The sequence below is a fragment of the Dermacentor silvarum genome, unplaced genomic scaffold (genome assembly GCF_013339745.2).
Source record: "Dermacentor silvarum isolate Dsil-2018 unplaced genomic scaffold, BIME_Dsil_1.4 Seq661, whole genome shotgun sequence".
NCBI classification, from domain to species: domain Eukaryota; kingdom Metazoa; phylum Arthropoda; class Arachnida; order Ixodida; family Ixodidae; genus Dermacentor; species Dermacentor silvarum.
In genome coordinates, this window is record NW_023606592.1 from 83,198 (window position 1) to 100,243 (window position 17,046).

The 17,046-nt window shown below is 46.7% G+C and overlaps 1 pseudogene; it reads left to right on the top strand.

The window, feature by feature from the left end:
* The window catches only part of LOC119435372 (protein zer-1 homolog), a 91,946-nt pseudogene that overhangs the window by 59,268 nt on the left and 15,632 nt on the right, over window positions 1-17,046 (top strand).

A 17,046-nucleotide genomic window follows, 5' to 3' on the forward strand; every position in this document is an offset into this window, starting at 1 on the left:
ATTTGGGGTTAAATGATTAAGGATGAATATAAGGGTTAATAGTGCTTTCACTAGTGCCGTGAATATGTGCGTTAGTGTTTTCGTTAAACAAGTTGAGTTTGAGACGTGCTGGGCCTGGTGCAGTAGCTCTCTAAAACTTGTGTTATGTGCCCCGTGGTTCGCACCGCTTATGTGGCACATTAACCCATAGTGCCTTGGATGAGGTGGGTTCGTCCACGCGTTTCTGATAAAAAGGGCTAAGGACTAGCTATGCTCGTCGATGGTACATCTCATTTTCTAAGATGTCATGGATGAGGTTCCGTCTCAGTGCTGTCGTGGTTCTTCTAGATGGGAGCACACATCCACAGGCAGCACAAGCAGGAGTGAGTTTATTCCGGAGGAAGTGAAAAAAGTGGCAACTGAAGTCTCTAAAGATGGTGCCCCTGGCAGCTCAAGCTTCATTGGCTCTTCGCGAAAAAGAAAATCTGACTCAGCGAATAGCTGGTAATTCCAATGAAGTGTGCTCTTTGAGTGAAGGCAATACCGAGATTCTTGATACACTCGGCTCGTCTTCTGGGAGTGGCGCTTCTGATGGCTTTGACGTCACAAGGCAGTGGTGCGAATTTGACATAAAAGCCCCTGCATTCCTCGCTTGGATCCAATTTTCGGTGTCCCTAGGTAAGACGTTTGGTGGCGAACATAGGTGACCCATTGGAATATTTTCACTGTGGTTCTCTGCAGGCAAACATAGAATTTCATATCTCTTTCATACCTATCGTACGGTATATGTTTACAGTTCTGTTAACCTTCAATTTTGCAATAACGGTAGATATTTTGATAACTAAACATTGTCTGGAATGTATTTTGTAAAAAATTCTGCCATAAAGAAACTTGGCATTTTTGGTCAAAATTCGAGATAATAGTTGTGGCACGGAACGGTTTAATGCATTCTCTACTTTCCTATTCCGCTGTTTTCTGTGTTTGCTGACGGGAATTGTCCTTGTATCTGACCCAGCCAAACATATGCTCCTGTGCCTTTATACACTTATCATTGTTGCAGCTAACGAAAAATGTGAAGTTTTGTCAGTAACTGTCATTATGGATATATGGTTTTAAGGACTTGCACACTCGGAATACTTTCAGGCGTCTCTTTTACAGCTATACAGTACATCAGTGAAACTATGCACATGTTGGCAAGCAGACACTACCACGTAATTTGTTGAGAACTAAAGCACTGTTGAACAATGTTTGAATAGTAATTAACTGACCGGAAGGGGCACATTTCAGAGTACCGTTGTTTGCTGTGTCTTTGTATGGGTAAAAATATTCTGCTGTGCAGTTGATCATCTTCAATAACTACTGTAGGCAGCTATGTCGTTTCTTGGATAAACAGTAGACTTCCGTTAATTCGACTCCGAATAATTAGATTTTCCGGTTAATTTGATCCCAAATGAAGCTCCTGGCTGGCACCCATGCATTTCTATGGGCCCAAACTTTCATTATTTCGATGCTAAAATTGACCTTCGCCGAATAATTCAAACTTGGCCAGTTGGCACGCACGCGCCTGACCCCTATGGTGACCCCAATGGCGACTCCTTTAGTGGTAGATCTGGATGAAATTGGGGACAGTGAGTGCATTGAATGCATGTCATCTCCCATCGAAAACTCCTGTTTCCGCCTGTCCTAGGAAGATTTTCAAGCAATAATGGTTGCTCACAATGTTTGATTACATTATTACCGAATTCTAACATGCACCTTTTTCTTCTTTTTTTTCTGAATAAAATTGGACCCAAAATTGCCTTTGTGGCAATGCTAAACGAAACCAAAACCGCCTTCGCGGCGTTTGTTTTCTTTACTGCACAACTCTGGTGTATTGTGGCGAAGCTGATGTTAGGAAACTGGGTGCCATCGTGCAACACACATTAGACTGTTGCCCCAAATATGGAGTGCACATTAGATTTCTGCTTTATTTAGGAGCTTTAATGTTTTCCCTGCGTTAGTTTTCTACTTTATACGCATATACAGCGGGTGCACGCTTGATTCTGGGGTGTGTTAGAATCGGGCCTAATGAATCGGCAGTGTGTTCTGCCATTTTTTCTGTATCTTGTTTAATTTGACCCACCTGATAATTCGATCAATTTCATTCGTCCTGACAGGGTCGAATTAACGGAAGTCGATTGTATCATGCAAGGTTGCAAGTATATTTGGACTTGATACTGAAGGCGAGCTAGGTCAGAAAGCCAGTTTGCACAATGCCAGTGCTGCCGATCCTTGGGACATGACTACAGCAGGGGAGGTGTCTATTGCCATAAGAATTTGTTCCTAACATATTGCTATGAAAGTGCTACATGCACAGTTGTATTGAATATCCATGTCAAAGGTGCAGAGAGTGATGCAAAATAGTTCTCGGGCCGCTTGCTCATTGCTGTGGTAACAAACAAATTGCGAGCAACGATCCACATGATGTGGTCAGTATTTTTTCTGCTGGACAACTTGCACTGCTAGATTAGCTTTCTCACTTGTGCATTCAGTGCGTAAATAACAGCCAGTTTTGGTGCAGAAGAGGCCTGTGTAATTCGTCCACAAACACGCTCTGTTCCCATAAAGGCCTGTCTGTCTCTAAACTCGGGACGGTGCAAATTTTTTTTTTTCCTGGCTTGCCACATCTGATAAATGCACCACAAATGCTCTCAGCCAGCAGAATGAATGCCGTGCAAGGCTGCTGCTCGCATTTTCGGCCTTGCACAAGGCCACTCATGGACGCAGGCACAAGCAGACTTGCAATGCCATCTTGTTTCAGTTGCACGAACTGCTCACTGCAAAGCGTCTGTACCTCAACTGATGGGATGCAAAAATGCCTGTGCTTTGCTTTCACTGTACGGTCTGTTTCACACTTCGAGGAAAACTCAGAGCGCCTTGCAAGGCGCTCAGAGTTTTCCCCTAAGTGTGAAACAGATAGTACATTTAGGAATGCCATGCAGTCAGAATTCATTTGGAACCCTCCACCATTGTAGCTCACAATGCAGTTTTCAGGCAGTTCTTTTGTCTTTAATGTACAATGCAGTAGGTTCTGTATGTGAGAAGGTTCTCTGTCTTTTATTTTTTTTTAGCTGTATAGAGCGAGTCTATGGTTGAATTTTTTAGGAGTGTTGCGAATACCGAATACAGTCAAACCTTGTTAATACAGTGTAGACCGCTTATAACATAAGTCGCGGGAGTTGTAAAAATCCACGCTATAAGCGGTACCGCGTTATAACCAAAGCATGTTTTTTTCGGCTTTTGCTTATGCCAACGGGCAACAAACACAAACGGGCAACCCACCTTTCAAACACAATTTATACATATTCTACCCACACACATGCAACACAATCGCAACACAGCACAGTAACCAAGTTCTCCTGACAGATGTGGCATCAGCGGAGGAACGCTGTTATTTGCACCTGGAGACTGGTCTCCACGCGCACGCCCACGCTCCCATTCCTGGAAAAAAAAAAAACGAAAAAAAAAGGAGTGCCCCACCGTTCCCCTGCACTCCGTGCACCCTGCTTGGACTCTGCTATCTAGTTCACTCTAGACCATCAGTTCTCAAGGTGTTTTCCTCGGAACCCAGGGGTTCCGCGAGCCACTGATAAATATTCCCTGGTTCCGCGCTCGCCAAGTCCATGTCGCCATAGTCATCAGCGAAAATCGTACATGTCAGCAACACCAGAACGCTTTGTGCCTAATTGTGCCTTTAAAGCCTTTATTCTTGCATTTGTCGCTGTTCCGTTTTGACTCGGTGCAAGCGTCGGCTGCTTGCCTTCAAATATGCGTAGTCACCATCCATTTCAACGCGTATGCGTAGTCACCATCCAGATTTCAACGTTTGTGCACGCTGGAGATGATCTGGGCGCAAGGTTTAAACTTGCAGCTTATTCTGAAAAGAAAGGGAATAAATAAATGAAACTATGTTTCATTTATTTATGAGAAATCTAAGTTGCACATGTTACGGTGGGTTACGTGAGCCTCAGCTAGACGACTGGCCACGGCCGTCTGGTGTTGAGCGATCGGGCAGTGAGAAGACGCTCTCGCTATGCTCATAATTATCCGCCGACTGTTTCCTGACACCTTTTGTGCGGTCCCCCCCTCCCATTCTTAAAATTATTTTCTGTTACTTTACTCACTGTCGCACGCTTCAACATTCACCATTCACCGGATTTTTGAACGGCGTGTCGTTCCCTAACATTCCTATATTTTTTCTGCGAAGACTTCGAGGCCAATATTCACCTACCTGCACTCCCACCTGTTTGTTTGTGGTTTCTTAGCTTCCCTGGCCCAGCACACCCTCCTTGACATATCTTGCCGTGAGCAAATGAGCGTTCTGTAAGTCTTTCTTGTCGATGCTCAACACATTTAGCAAATGTAATGGTATCTTCTCCACAAAGCAGTTACTAAACTAATGGTGGTGCAGTTAATTTTGCAATCAGCATGTCATCAGCACTGCATGGTTCCAGCTATGATATAGGCAGTCTGACCTGAACCGATTATTTTTAAAATTTTGCACGTCTGAGAAAACTGGATCACGGTTCCGTTTTGCCTTTACATATTCTGCATCTCATAGCAGCACACACTGCACGACTTACCGATTCACAAGTTCAAATAAAGTCAGCCTATCACCTGCGTTCTCAAACGCGCTCACGATCTACAGGTGCATTGCAACAGTCGTCTTATTTCTTCGGCCTACCACGCGGACTTCCCATAGCGCTAACCGGCAAAAGCTCACTGGTTCAAGAAAACGGAAAGATTATGTTTCTAACGTGACTTTTTGGAATCATGAGGTTAGTGGGCGCACAGATGTGAACAGTTTGCGCAATTTGAGAACATAGAAAGAGCCTGAAGCTTTACCGCGGAGTGAACTGAATTTCTTGTCAAATAACACACACCAGGTTAATGCAAATAACCGATTCCTTATCGCGCACAATCGACCACTTACATACACAAAAAGGGTGAACAAACATCGCCACTGAGACAATTCATCCAAATGATCGCACATGCCACGTACAAATTCATAAGGCATCGCCGAAGATGAAATTGTTAACAGTCCTAACAATCTCCCTGTGAATTCATGTGAGCGCTCGCGAGATAACGTAATCCTGGCTAAAACAAACAAGGAAGGAAAAATTATAACAGAACATGCTTATAGGCGGGTCCGACATTAATCATATGGGCAGCAGGGAAAAAAATATGCACAGCGAGTTTCACTTCGCTTGTTCAACTGGTAGACGACTAGGGAATTTCGGTCTGCATTCTGGGTACATGAAAGAGCTAGTTTTGGTGAGCAGCCCAGAGTTGCCAGCATGGTGTTTTCTATACCGCTAACCTTGGACGATGTTGCGGTCAGCATTTAGTCTCGCGCCTTCAGAGCTACAAGGTCACCGTCAATAGCGGCCGCGGTTTCGTACCGTACCGGTTGCGACAATCGGTAGTTTTGCTTTGACTCAAAGCAGAAATGTCAAGGATGAAGCGCACCATCTAGAATTCGTTGGCGACCAGCTCAATGGCAAAAATGTCAAGCAGAAACTTCTCTGGGATTCTCTATGTATGCGTAAGCATTGTGCCACTTGCTCATCTCCACGCAGCCTGGTGTCATTATCAGTGTTAAGACACTTGATCCGACCAGTACAAACGGCAGTGCTGCGGCAACTTGAACTGGTGCGGACAGAGGCACAAGGTGCATTGATAACGCAAGCAAAGTACTGCAAGTGGTGGTGCCATGTGCGCTGATGACGTTCCGATTATCATAAGCCGTGCACTCTTTATATCGTTGTCCACACGTGCCGAACCATTATGAACCGTGATCAAAAGACTTCGGCGGCGGCACCGACCGATCAAACATACTCTGGTACGGTCGCGTGGACCGTATCTTAAAAGTGATTTGCGAAGCGGACAGACAATGCTGACTGATGTAACTTGGCACGTTGTGTTTTCCCGCTTTGCTTGCCCTTAAGCGCCAGGCAGCCAGAAGGTAACGTCTCTCGCTGCTGCGGGCTCTATCTTGAAAGCGAGTTTTCTCGTTGTGTAAGCATAGAAATGCTTAGGCATTTAAAAATAATGTATGTGCGCGCGGTAGGGAAAAGCGTGCCTCAGATAAAGATGTGCGTTGCAAAGGAACTCGCAAGGCCTTCGCCGCTGCGAGCGCTAATCAAATACGTGATGCCAAAAATTGCAGTTTCCGCACTGCTTTTGTGCAAAATGGAAACAGGTGTTGCGGATTCATTCAGTAAATTAAAGGCGGTTGATGTAGTAGGCATTTGTTATTTTTTTTTATGCCCACGATAATTCGACATTCGGTTAATTTGGCCATTTTTTTTTTTCGGTGCCATGAAATCCGAATAAACAAGGTTTTTCAGTACGCAAAGTAGAGCCGACACTAATTCCAATTCTAATGATAACAAAAGTCCCCCTGTGTGATACGCTCTGAAAACTCATTCTTTATATAAGAAGAAAGAGTTTTCAGTGCATATTGCACAGGGAGACTTCTAACCTTTCATCACAAGAGGTCTTAGACTTTGCATAGTGTAAAACCTCGTTAATTAGGATTTCACGGGACCAAAAGAAATTGGCCAAATTAACAGAGTTTTCAGGTGTAACGAAGAATATAAGTTCGTTTTTGTGGTGTGCCTTGGTGTCATGCCTTGGTAGCGATGCTATCTTGTCTTGGGTCATGACAATTGCACCCAGTTTGCACCACGTGGGTTGCACATCACCATCAAAATAGCCTGTACACCCTCACCGTTGCCCCAAACATGTTGCACGCTACGCCCAGCATCATTACTGGAAGGATGGGGGGGCGGGTTCCTTGGGCACTAGCTGAAGCTTAGCAGGGTTTCCTGGGGCCAACATGCTTGAGAACCCCTGCTCTTGACGCTGCTATAGCGATGAAAATGCGTGCCCTCCTTCCTCCAAAGTCTCTCGCCCTTCTCCTCCTTTTTGTTTCGCTTTTGCCGCTGGTTTCTACGCGCGCGGCCATGCTCCGACTCCTGAAAAAAAAAAATGCTGTATGCTGCTGTACGACATGCTGTATGTGCGAGTGAAAGCGCGCTAGGGACGCGTGCTATCACGGAGAGCGAACGTACGGCGGATAGCAAATGCGATGACTCTCGTCGTGCGGAAGGCCGTCGGGGGATGGGAGGGAGGAAAGGGAGGCGACGTTTAGCTGCGGCACTCAATGCATATCTTGCGACCGGGCGCAAGGGGAACTGGCGACTCAATCTCCCACACGAAAGGAGGAAAGCGCGAAGGCAGCGCAGGAGGGAGGGGCGTGGCTTTCTCTGCAAGCCACTGCGTACTTTGCGCGGTTGAGGGCTGTCGCACGCACCGTATCTTGCTAGCGATCTCCACACGGCTCTGACCTTTGTATGCGCTGTGCTTTTGCCGCTGAGTTTCCGTTGAAGTGATAGACCACACGAACCTTCGGTCCCTGGTCCTGCCGCGTTTGCTCACGCCTGCGTTTTGACAGTGCTTGTCTGCCGTCGTCGAGTGCGATCTATTCATGTTTGCTTGTGTGCGCTGACACCATGCTTGTTAATTCAGTTAGTAGTGGATGTGGCCAAGTTTATGCTGGCGATATAACTACTATCCTTACTCCGTATACTCGACTAGTAAATTTGCTTTGCCTTTCGGGGAAACTGCGATTTTTGTTTCGGCTTCTCGCCGCTGGTCTCCACGCATGCGCCCGTGCTCCCACTCCTCCGCGTTTGCGCACCCGGCAACCGTGCGGCCGTGCGGGCCGTGCTCAACGCCTCCTAGAAAAGGCCGTGCGCCAATTTCATGGTCGCGCGCTTAAAATAACCGCACTATAACCGGTATTCTGCTCTGCGCGCCTACGCAATAAACGGTCCGCCTATACATTGAGTTCTATGGAAGATATATCTGTGGTCAAAAAAACCCACGCTATAACCGGTCCCGCGCTAAAAGCGGTTACGTTATAAGTGGTCTGCACTGTACGTAGTTGGCTGGGAACAACATTTAGGTACGCACTAAACGATGTACGAATTAACCGCCAATGCCTGTTTAGCGGCTACTTACCAGCCAGAAAAGAACTACATCACCATGCTCTCAAACACATGGACTCAGACAGGCTTTATTTTATGGGTAGGCAGCAACAAACCGGTAATCTTCACTTGCCGCCGTGGCGGCCTTGCGCGCGACGATGGCATCTTCGAACTTGATAAGGCTGCGAGCCAGTTTGTCCATGAGGCCCCGCTGACTAACTAAATTAACAAGCATGGTGTAATGCGTGCACTGGTAAACATGAACGCATCTCGCTCGATGACTGCAGAAATTAGCTGTCAAAACGCCGAGTGAGGAGGTGCGGCAGCAGCGAGCGTGCAGTCTCTCGCTTCAACGCAAACTAGATGTCGAAAGCACAGTGCATATGAAGCTACCAGTGCTAGTTGCACTTTGTCTGCAGATCGCTTTGAAGATACCCTGTGGGCGCGTACTTTTTCCATGCAGCAGATCGCTTTCAAGATACGGCGGCCGCCGCCGAAGTAAACCCAAACCCGTCCCTTTCTCGCCTCCCCCGCTGTGCGCCACAGGAGCAGCGCGCTTCCGCCCCACCTTTGCCTTTCTCCCTCGCGCGCGAGATACAGCGTACGGCACGCGGCGACGATGTTGACGTGTTTGGACTTTATACGGAACCTCAAAGCGACGTCCACGGTGACGGCAGAAATGCGCTTCGCAATAAAATGTGCTTTTGCACGGTTACTACAGTCGAATCTCGTTAATTCGAACACGCTTAATTTGAACTGGCGGTTTATTTGAACTGACGCTGTGGTCCCGTCAAAGTTTTGTGTATTTCAATAAGCGAAAACGCTCGGTAATTCGAACGCAATAGCATTTGCGACGGGTTAATTCGAACATACCGTGGACCGACAATGCTCTCAGCAGCGCGCCAAATGACTCGGCAGCACCTCCGAGCGGCATTGCTCCGACACCGCCATAAAGCAAAAGCTTAGGAGAGACCCCTTAATGCAGCGGCGGAGGCCCAGTCCGGCTAACGAAACTGCCCACGCCGGCAAACGCTCGCTTCCCGATAACGGCAGAAAACGAAACTTCAAGGAGCGGGCTAATCTGCGCCGGCTGGCTGTACCGGCGGCGGGCGCACACGGAGACAGTCGAAGGGGAGGGAGCTGAGAGAGAGGGCGAGGGGAGCCACCGAAGCCACTGCCGCCGAAGCGGCGGAGTTGCCGAGGTCAAATCCGCTTCCCTGCCGCCCTCCTCCCTCACCTTCGACGGTCTCCGCGCACGCCCGCCTGTCTTGCCGTCGAACGGCGCCATCCAGTGCCCTAAAGTTTCGTTTGCTGCCGAGCGTTGGCTGGCGTGGGCCGTTGCGCGCCGCGATAGTTCAGGACTCGCACCGTTCGTGCATCATGCTATGGTGCTCTAATACTTCAAAAAGGTCCTTTCTTTAATTAGAACTTTCTTTCATTCAAACAAATTTCCGGGCCCCTTCGAGTTCGAATTATCGAGATTCGACGGCGACTGGGCATCGAGACATCCTAACAGTAACAGCGAATTCACACCCCCTACTGGCGGCTTCATCACGTTACCGGGAGCTAATCTCGAAGGCCATGCTTTTATGCGTGGCAATCGCAACAGCAGCATGTGCAGGAAATAAGTCATGGTGGCCACATTTCAAGTTCACTATCGCTGGCGGCTGTCGTTCAGGCATCGCAACTCGAGAATCGAACGTCTGGGCATATGAGATTTTGCCAATTTTGTGCCTGTGCAGTAGATAAGAAACAAAAATAGTACGCACTAACCGTTTGGTGGGCTATGAGCGACTACTGCTTAAGCGGTCAGCCAATACGTGGGGTTCAATGGGGGTGGCTGGGTGGCGACTACGTTTAAACCGCAATTACACATTAAGCGGGTACGTATTAACGAGGTTTGACTGTAGTAGATGTCGAATCAAATTATGGCAAAAAAGGAGAAGATAGAATCGAATATGAATATCGGAAAGTTTTTCACAAAATATAATGCTTACAAATCTTAGGCAATAAAATACGGTGCTTCACACTTTCGGAAGTCTCCTAGTATTGCATAACAAGAATGTAGCAAGCTATCAGTAACTTAGTTACATATAAATGATACAGTACAGTCTATGCTTATTAAAGGAAACACCAAATTAGTGTGCCAGCACTGATTACAGCTCAGTTATAGTATATGAAGGCCTTGAAAATATTCTTTATAGTATAATTTCTGTTGAATACAGTTAAACCTGGATATAACGAAATTGACAAATTCCCGAAGAACTTCGTTATAAAGAGGATTTTGCTATATGCAGGTTCAGCACGAAAATTCGAAAAAGAAACGCTTACCGTATTTACTCGATTCTTACCGCTTACCGATTGCGTCGTTGCGTTGTATAAGCCCGTTTATAGTGTGACGTTATCGGCGTGCAGGCCAGCGCCGTTTGCGGCCAGTCACGCTACGCCGGTTGCGCTGCGCCAGCTCAAACTCAATCTCCTCTATACTCCGACGCGCGCGCTGTCGGCTCTTATCTTCAGAGCACTGCGCAGAACAATCCCAAGCCTGCGCGCCGCTTTGAACAGCTGTCTGCGACCATCGGTGAAGCGGTGTGGGTGCCTTTATTTCTTCGCGCGAAATGGCATTATGGGTGTGCGCAGTCGGCGCGGCCAATGCGCGATTGGGTCAGGAGCCAATTCGGCGCTGGACCCATCAGGGCGCATTGGAAGCCGCTGGTTACGTTGGCTGCGCTGGTGCGCTCGACTATAGAGGGGATTGTTTTCGCCAATGTGATGTAGCGTGCGCGCGCTCGTTCCGTCGGACTATAAACTATAAACGGCCCTATAGTGTCACCTAGTGTCAGGATAGTGAAGTGAAGCGCAGAGACTTGCGCAGTAATGAAAGAGTGGCACTGCCAGCGTGTTGAAAAAAAATGTCTTTTTTTTTCGTCGGCAACATCAACTGGAAAGGAAGAGTACCGGCTTGGCAGGCTAGGCCAGCAGCAGCAAGCGGCGGGATCGGGTTGAATGAAAGGAGGAAAAAAGGTCACGCCCGCGGCTGCAAGGTCTCCGGGTCGAGGGATGCAGGCCTGCCTCGCGCACGCTCCCACGCACGCACACGTGCGCTCTTAGTCGCCTTGAATTCGAGCGTGCCAAGCGCGACGCTGCGCTTCACGTTCTGTCGCGGCAGAGAAGGTGCTTCCGGTTGCTGCTCGTGTAAAAATGACAAAATTTGGGGCGAGGTCTCTAGGTTGTTGGCGAGGAAAATTTGTTATTTCGAGGGGGTCTCCCGCTGCCACTTCGTTACGTAGAGGTCTCAAATACAAGTGCTTCTATGGAGTAACGGCGGGGAATAGAAAAACTTCGTTACGTCCAGGAATTCGTTATATGGATGTTCGTTATAAGCAGGTTTAACTGTAGAATCAAGCGCTTTCTTTTCTCTGGAACTAATGAATTAGTGACATTCTGTTGAGCTGATTGCCACTGAGGTTCTTAGTTTAATATTGGACCTGTGTTTTGCAGCAATCTTTCATTTATTGCATAGAAGGTGTTGCTTTCTGGTTTTTCTCCAAAATACAGAAGGTTAGTTATTGTAAGGCCAATCTGCGTGACAGATGACTGCGCATCACGTGACTCAATCACTGCTTCGTGCGTAGCTGGTATGGGCAGGAAAGAGCAGGCACCATCCTTGCTGTTTCATTGTCAGGTTCAGCATGATTTGCCAACTGACAGATTCTGAAACCTGGAGGGCACGACAAGTGCGTGCGACACTCCCCGCCCCTTCTATTCGTTTATCTGCCATCCGCGCAAATGCATGCAACTGCGCCGTGACACTTTTGTACCTGCAGTGTAAATCCAAAACTAGTCTAGTCACTTGTTGCTCGAAGCTGCAAAAAGAGATCGATGTGTCTATGAACGACGTCGGAAACGAGAGGAGGCTGTACGATGTCTTGCAAAGATGGTGGCCGTGAACAACTTTGTTGCCATCCCATGCACTCGCTTTCGTTTGCGAGGCTGTTGTTGGAGTGTCAAGTGTCGCGGGGCTGCTGCGAATAGATCTGCATTGATTCGGCACCAAACCGTAACTTTAGTCGCCGACGCCCGATGAAGCAGCACCGATTAGGCCTAATGGCCTAGGCAGTGTGGCCTTGATGAAAATTTGCTGCTGGCCGCAAGCTGTTGTGGAATGCTTGCCACTAGTAAGTTTATAAGGTGGCTTAACAGTGAGCGTCTCGAGATCACGCGTGTGGTTTAGATTGATGGCTGTAAGTGGTTATGAAGTGCGTCGCCACATATCCAACACGATCTGTGGGTCTATCAGTGGCTAATCGGCCTGATCTTCGCATATCCTTTCGTATTTTACAAAATATGTGCTACTTTTCTTGCTGTTCTCTCGGTCCGTGTCGCATTATCATTTCAAATGGTCTGTCGACCCGGACAGACCTTGTACAAACTAAGTACGTAGTTCGGGCAGTGTGTGTGCGATCCCAGCATTGGGCCGCCGTCAGGGAGCACTCACAGTGACAAAGTCTGCTACCACTCAGCAGGGGTAGCCCCGTCTGTGGTGCGCTCGATGCTTCTTTTGTGGCGAAAACTTAGTGAAATGCTCGCATGGCGGCATCAAGCGTGAGGGGCTACAGAGTATGCAACATGTAGCACTGTGTGGGTTTCTACACAAATATATTGAATATTCTAAAAATCGAATACAGTCGAACCCGGGTATATCGAACTCGCCAAAAAACGTTTATTAGTTCGATATGTGGCATAATTCGATATAGGCCCGCTATAGGATTTGATGACGCAAAGGCACATACCAATAAGAAAAGTACTTTATTAATATGGTGGCTTAGTTGCGTGCCCTTTGGCCGTTTACCATTTGAAAACGGCCGCTTCGACATCTTCGTACACAGCAGTGCGCACAGTCGGGCACCACGGGCACCTGGCCTTTTGTCCGACTTGGCCCTGATGTCTGCCTTGTTCTTCAGGATAGTACTCAAGGTGCTCCTTGGAATCTTGTACGTGGCGGCGACGTCAGACTTCTTCTCACCGCGCTCGACTCGATTTATGATTTCGAGTTTCGCGGTGAACGGCAAATTCTGCCTCTTTGCACAAGCCATGACGACAGCGTGCCAAGAAAGTTCACAGAGCGCCAACAGGCAACACCACCAGCACGGACCACGCTGAATGAGGACTCGAGGAAAAGAGGCAGCAGCAGGCACACAAGCAAAGAAAAATGGTGCTCACTTGTACCGCCTCCGCGCCTCGGAGAAAGCACGACGGCTTCTGATTGGCTGTAAGCGCTTCGAGCGGCCAGGATAATTTTTTGCAGGGGGGTGTTCGCCGTGCACAGCCGGGTCTAAGCCACTTTTTCTAGGGTGGCGCCGGCAGTTTTCCCCGCCACCGCGAGGGAAAGCCAACTTGCTGGGGCACTTTTGAGACACATGGAGTTTGATATATCGGTTGTCGTTGCTATCTTGTTCGATGTAACAGTAACTTTTGCTATATTCTCCATGTAAATTTACCGTGTTTAAATTGTTGATATACGGGATAATTTGATATAAACGGGTTCGATATAGTCGGTCTCGACTGTATTAGATATTTGATTTGCTAATGTAATATTCGAACATGCACTGTTTGATTCAGTTTTGAGTATTCGCACACCCCTAAAATTTTTTAATGATTTGAAAAGTGGTCTTGAAAGCATCGCCTTGATGCCAAACAACCAGCTTTAAAATCCGCACGTGCCACCTTTTACTGCTGACTGCCGCGTAAGTGATGGTGAATGCAGCTTGCAGCCACAGTACCACCTTTACAGTATGCTGTTTTTTCCTAATAATTTCTTCTTTTGCGCTAAGCTAGTGTGTGCTAGGTCAATAAGTCGGCTCATTTGGTTCAATTTTTGATGGCAGCATCCACATATTTGTGTGTTCTTGTTTCAGATTTTCACGGACAAGCCTGAACTGCTGCGAAACATGATGGGACTGCTGGTGAGTGATGTTACCACAGTACTCAAGTCTATAAGTGGCTTGCTATGATGCCTACAATATGGTGGCATTTTGCAGTATGTGAGCACTCCCACATACTATAAACTACATACCACAAACCATTCGACATCAGGAACAAGCAAAATATGGTGACAAAGGCTTTTGGTATTCATCATATAGACAGGCAACGAGTGCTGTCAGTCTGACTGATTTAACAAAGCATGCTTCTGACCTAGTCGTTTGACCACTTGGGCTCTCTTATTTTTTCCCTCCTCCTTTTTATGCGGGATCTCACCCCTGTCCCCATTTCAACTCCTTGTGTCATCTCCTTTTGTATTCCTCCACTTCTGGTGAAGTTTGGAGGAATACACTAGCAACCATTAGAATATATTTGAAATTGCATTGATTTAGTGCAAACATGAAAAAAAGTTATGGTGATCACATTGTGCAGCTGAGTGTGTCTGCTTAGGAAAACTATTGTTTTAAAAATAATTAAGATATATTCATTTTTTAATAGATAATTTATGGGTGGCCTTATAGCCTCCTTGAACTCCAACCTTGTGGAGGTTGGCTTCAAAATTACACCAGAGACAATAAACTATACCAGAAAGGATAGGCTAAGATGTTCTTGTATAAGATAAAGCTAGGTGAAGCAGGCAGAGTATGTCAAGCATTGAATAATTTTTTTGCCACTGGTTTTTGAAAAAATGGATCTTTTCTGCAAGTCGTACAGCTGCATCATCAGTGACTGCGAAAAATAATGTGCACTACATTGTAAATGGCACCATATGATGCGGCAGTCCACGATGAAAAGTGAAAGCAATGAACCGTCATGTCATGTCACATTAACCGTTTATTTGAGTTTACAAACAATGCTTTTATTAGAACAAACTGGAGAAATTGATTCTGTCCACATTCATGGAAGTGACCCATGCCATGTGATCAAGCACATATGTTCTGATTTTTGTGAGAGAGCAGTTACAATCGGAACTGATTTTGAAAGGTTTTGTTGGGTCTCAGGAGTATAGTACAGGATAAGGGCAGCTATGTGCCATTTTTTGTTTTTATAAACATTGCATCACTGGAAACATTTTAATTTTTGTTGGTGTATCTAAGAAATTTTTTTTTTTTTTTTTGCTGTTTGAAGCAATTTACAAATTCAAGCAGTACATAGTCTTGTTCCTAGCAAAATTTTAGTGTAGAAACCATCTTAAAAGCATGTTTTTGTAACACAGTTTAGGAAGGATAGTTTTTCGGGTTTTAGGGTGCTTGGCAAAAAAATGGAAACAGAAAAATCAGTTTAAAATTTTCAAAATATAGTACTTAATTTCTGTGGCAATGGCGATCAATCGAAGCCCATGCTACATAGATGGGCCTTCCTTTGCAACCAGACGCTGCTCATCGGCAATTGGTTCAAGCTCTCTCCTTTTCCTTTCAGCTTTTTAGAGCTGTCAAGAGCTGTTATCTGTGCTTGTGAGGTACTTGCCTTAGTCACTTGCTCAAGGTGCTTCCTTGTCTGTGCTCCATATTCTAGCTCCAGCCTCTGGAGTACTTTCTCTGTGCCATGTGTGGCCTCCTTGAACTCGAGCACAGCCAAGGCTGCTGTAGTCTCCATTGTTCTCAGGGGCACAAACTGTTCTGGCACCTCTTCCTCGTTAACCCTTTGAAGTTCACATTTTTAAAGAAATCTAGCCTGTCGGCCATCTGTGCTGAGGAAACAGGGTTCGAAACCAACCGTCGGACTAACTTGGGTCTCTGCATATGTAGCAATGTGTACGTATGTGCCACCCTTCAACGATCAGGCTGACATGGGTCGCTGTAGATGCGGGACTGGGTAGGTACTGCTGTTCGAAGAAACTCGTTTTGTGCCCAAGTGACGCCAACTTGGAGAACTGGGTATGTGCCACTAGGTCTGTGCTGTGTTCTTCAATTAATGTCTTTGATGGCAACTTGGATAACCAGGTATGTACCACTGGGAACGTGCCACTCTAACGTGAAATCGAACCCACAACACAAGGTTTCCTCAAGGACAGCAGCCCGATGCTTTAGCAGGCTGTGCCATGAATGCACTAGGTATGTGCTGCTCTTGAGTGAACCTCGGGTCAATTTGGGTCGCTGAGTATGTGCTACTGTGGCACATATGACTAGAGGTGTGCGAATAGTGATTTTTGAGACCGTCTACGAAGCTCCATCATCACAGCGGTATGGAGGGGCTTTAGTTTAGCCTCTGGCTATCTGTCAAAACACCCAGCCCGCCTGTGGTTACCGGAATACCGGACACGCTCGGCGCTGGGCGACAGAACGCTCGCAACGCACGCTGCTTGATCGCTCTCGCTGAGGATCAACGGCCGGGCGACTAGCGGAGAGGTTGGAGAGCCTTTCGCTCTGGCTTCAAGACAACCGGAAATAGGCGACAACAAGTCACAACATGACGTAGAGCCAGCGAAGGCGGAGCTTAGCCCCGATCACTCGGCGAACGAGTTGAGGAAATGCATGGCTAGGAGGAGGGTAACTCGTAATCGTCCGTAGCTCTCTTAATATGAGACGCTTCGCTTAAATTGTGACGCAAATGTTTTACTGTAGCTGTACCCTACGCGTCTACAAAATTTGTCTGAACCGTTTCAGGGACCCTTTAAAGTTAGCAAGTTTTTTGCATTACATAGCACCTTATGAAGTGTTTAATAAAAGCACAAATGGCGCATTAGGAGCAAACAAGTAGTTTCTTCACATACACAGGGCTCCTCGGGAAGTGCGAACGATAGCTGTATATATGGCCTGTAAAGTATGGCTACCTAAGCGACGTAGCCTGCTCCACTGTGCAAGTTCTCATGTTTTTGGTATATACAATGTGCGCTGGGGTGTTTGCTCCAATTTTATGTTTAATTGGGTGCAGTTGACATTTTGAAATATTTACAAAGTATTTGAAAAATATTTGTATTTACAATAGGGACGATTCGATTCAAAGATTGAATCGAATAAAACTTTTCAATTCGTTATTTGAAAGTTTCAATATTCGCACACCACTACATACGAGGGAGCAATTCGAGGGAAGTGAGCAATCGATTCTCATC